Source organism: Cebus imitator, unplaced genomic scaffold, assembly GCF_001604975.1.
Source record: "Cebus imitator isolate Cc_AM_T3 unplaced genomic scaffold, Cebus_imitator-1.0 Scaffold327, whole genome shotgun sequence".
Taxonomy (NCBI): domain Eukaryota; kingdom Metazoa; phylum Chordata; class Mammalia; order Primates; family Cebidae; genus Cebus; species Cebus imitator.
This window is the reverse complement of record NW_016107642.1, coordinates 379,321-383,628: the sequence shown is the minus strand read 5'-3', so window position 1 is coordinate 383,628 and position 4,308 is coordinate 379,321.

Below are 4,308 nucleotides of genomic sequence, written 5' to 3'. Positions count from 1 at the left end.
AATCCATGTTTTTTCTGAAGATATGCTGTTTACCTGGGACACCACTTCCTAAATTCTTGGCCCATATTTCCAGGCCTGCACAAAAGTCACCTCTTTTATAAAGCTCTTCCAGGTTTGCCAAATAAGAATTAATCAATTCTACTTTGCTGGAGTTATTGAGATAACATATAAGCTGCCTAAAATGTAATTAAGCACTCAATAAAGCATTTTTATACTGAATGTTCTGACAACTCAAACCTTTTCCTCTCTTCTTGTAAGCTTCCATGATCAGTCTAGGGGCAACACAAAATATTACAGACAGAGGTCTTCACACCTCTAAAAAGCTTCTGTTCATCTTTGGGGAAGATTTTTACCCATAATAAACCCAACCTATGATTTATGAGCTATGCAGGTTTGTTAACTATTTGCATGTTATTGTCTCACTTGAAAGATAAAAATCCCTGAGAGTTACTGTCTTGACCCTCACTATATATGTGCTATCATTCACTTGAATGACCATCTTGTCTTATTTATGTCAGTTCCCTTATCTGACCTTGATGATCAATCATGTTCTCAAATACAGCCAGCTAATTTATGGTTGGTATTCACTGCTCTAGGCAAGTTGAGAGCTGGAAATTGATTGATTTTCATTAATTTATATAGGTTGTTAGATAAATATATACAAATCTAAGATAAAAATCTTAGTACAAAACTTAAACCTTAAAAAATTTAGCTTCATGCCTTCTAAAACCCAGTTCTATTACCTGACTCTCCATAGCTCATTCCATATCTCACAAGAACTTGTTTTATTAAAAATATAAAATCACTGTATTTAAATCTGAAGGGAAAAGGAATGTAGACAACAGGAAACTCACAGATTTGGAAAATGTCAACCACTATATCCTCAAAATGTTTTCGTGGGATTAACTTCTTTCCAGCTTTCTTCAGAAACTTCAAAGACACAAATGCTATGCATTTTGTTATTACACCACAGGTCTCTGAGTTTTTGTTTACTTTTTAAATCCCTTTTTTCCTTTTTTTCCAGATTTCTAGTGGTCTATTTCAAAGTTTATTGACTATGCTCTTTCATGTCCATCCTGATATTGAACCTATTCAGTGAAATATTTATTAAAGATATTACAGTACTTTTTTCAGTTCTAAAATTTGTATTTGGCAAGAGTGTAGAGAAAAGGGAACTCTTGTGCATTGTTGGTGGGAATGTAAATTAATGCAGCCATTATGGAAAATGGCATGGTGGTTCCTCAGAAAACTAAAAATACACTTCCCATATAATACAGCAATCCTACTTCTGGGTATATATCCAAATAAAATGAAAAAGATATTTTAACTACCATGTTTGTTTCAGCATTATTCACAATAGCAAAGATATGGAAGTAAGCTAACTGACCATCATTGAATGGAGATATATATAAACAATAGAATACCTTCAGCCTTAGAAAGAAATAAATCTTGTCATTCAAAACAACATGGATGGCCCTGTAGGGCATTACTCTAATTAAAATAAGCCAGGCACAGAAAGACAAATGTTGCACTCATATGTGGAATGGAGAAACATTGAAATCGTAGAATAAAAGAGTAGAAGAGTGGTTACTAAAGACTGGAGGATAGGGTTGAATTGTAAAAGTAGAGGTGTTGATCAAAGAGTACAGAATTTCAGTTAAATGGGATGACTAAGCTTTTCTGATCACTTGCACAGATGCTATGATAAAAAATAATGCATTGCATATTTCCAAATTATTGAGAGTAAGTAATAAGTATGTGAGATAATGGATTTGTTAATCAGCTTGATTTAATCATTCCACAATGTTAACATAAATCAAAACATCACATTAAACCCCATAAATATATAATATATACAATTATTTGTCAATTAATAATAAAATAAGAAATAAAATATAAATTATATTCAGTTCTATCTTTTAAATAATTTCTATATCTCTGATGAAAATGTCACTCTCCAATTATTTCAAGAGCATTATATTTGTCTTGTGAAATATATCTATAATAGTTGCTTTAATGTCTTTGTCTGATAATTCCAATATCTTAGTCATCTTGATATTGGACAGGTTGGCATCTGTCTTTTTTCATGAGAAATGGTTACATTTTCTTGGTTCTTTGTATCTTGAGCAATTTTGGATTATATCTTGAACGTTTTTGAAAATTATGTTGTGAGACACTGCTATGTTAAAATCCTTTGGACAATGTTGATGTTTTGTTTCAGCAGAGGGCCAGTCCATTTAATTTGAGATCAATGTTTTATGTGTCTTGACCTCAGTAGGTAGTAGCTTTATTATCATTTTAATGTAAAAGCTTTTCCATATTCTTTGGGCCAGGCTTTAGCAAGAGCCACTCAGAGGTTCATCTGAGATTTGAGTGGTAGTGTATATTGTATTTTAATCATCAGAAACATTCTTTACTTCTTTGGGCTCCTTTCACACATGCACAGCTTGTGAATCAGCCTGGGACGTGTGTCGGCCTGTATATAAAATTAGGGAAACATTTATCCATCTGTCTCCTTCCCAGGATTTTCCTTATATTCTCCAGTCTCCAGGGAATCCTTCTTTTTGCTTTCTGGTTGGAAATCTGGGACTTTTTCCAGCAGTTTAGTCCCCTGTCTTGCGATGCATTTCTGAAAGACTAACCTTGTTTGGGAGTGAAGCAGTGAGAAAAACAAAGCTACCAAATTATAGTTTTCTTTAATATTCACCAAACACGGGCCCCTTTCTAAGTTTCTCTATCCAGAGAAATGGGTTTTCTCTCAGTCTGAGATGTCATATGCCACCATGGCAGCTGTCTCATAGCAAAGGACAGGAGAAATAAAATAAAATGAGAAATTCTCACATACTCTCTAGATTACAGGCAGCCCTTTCCCTAGTCCTTTTATGAAGGATGAATTCTCTTTTCTAGTTTTTACTATCTATGACTGCTGCACACTTCCCAATAAGGCCTGCCCTTATTCCACAGCTGGAAGACAAATAAGGAAAAGAAATAGAAAACACAGAGAGGCCGGAAGTTCAAATACTTGTATGGACTTTGATCTTCAATCTGCTTACTTATTTTTGTTTTGTTTTCTTTTGTTTTGTTTTGCTTTTACTCTTCACGGTGCTTGGGTAGTGTTTTCTGCATTTTTCCTCAGTGTTTGTACTAGTAATCAGTGAGAAAAAAGAAAGACTGTAGTAGGTTTATTCTATCTAGTTCAAAACTAGAAGTTGTAGATTTATTTTTAATGTATTAATCTGAAGGAATAGCTCTTAAATTTCTGCTATGAGTATATTTTTCATAAGAATTACCTATAATATTATTGGCACTCATACACAATATATGGCTAAAGAAAATGAACAGTAACTTTTTTTTTTAATGCCCAAGCCCAGAGAATCAAGAGCATAGACTCAGGAATCAGACTGTCTTTTTTGGAACATTGTTGGAAACTTGGCTTTTCTACTAGCTGGATGAGAAAAGTTATGCCAGTTAATTAAGCTCACTAAGCCTCACTTTTCTCATACTTCTAAGTTTGTTGAGATAATTTAATAAAATAATGTAGATTAAAGCTTCAGAAGAATAGGAAATTTCATCTGCTTCTTTCATTACTCTGTTCTTAGTTGTTTGAATAGTGTCTAGTTCATAATAGGCATTTTAAATATTCATAAATATCTGTAAAATGCCTGACATTTTAAAGGTACTCAATAAATGTTAGCCATCATTATATCATACAAACTATCAATGAAATTCTATTGGCAAAACTGCATAATGCATTTATATATATATATATATATGCATATATATATATATATGCATATATATATATATATATCCCAACTGAAATATTTGCTATTGATAGCAAACACATTATTCTCAGGTTATTAAGGCATAAATACAAAATGAAATTATGGATATAATTTTAAAGTGGCATCAACTTACTAAAAACCTATTTAAATTTCTATCTTTCACTGCTTAACAGGTAACAGTTTTTATGTTTACTGCCAGTTGGGTAGGATGGAATTTTATTTTATTGGAAATTAACTTCTTCAAGCATCAAGGGTTTGGGGAAATAGAAGAGGGCTGACTTGCATGCTCTGAGATTTGGTGACCATGCCATGTTCTCTCTGTCCATGGCTTCTGGATACATGAAACTGTATTATCAGTTGATTTAAATCCCCACATGCATAGTTTATTTTTATAGCATGGACATGAAGATGATACTGTCATAAGATGGTACTATCATAGTGGACTGATCCACCTCAAACCTCTTGGTGTAATCATTATTCAAACATACTAACTCAGCCACTGATATTATTTTATTTATTCAGA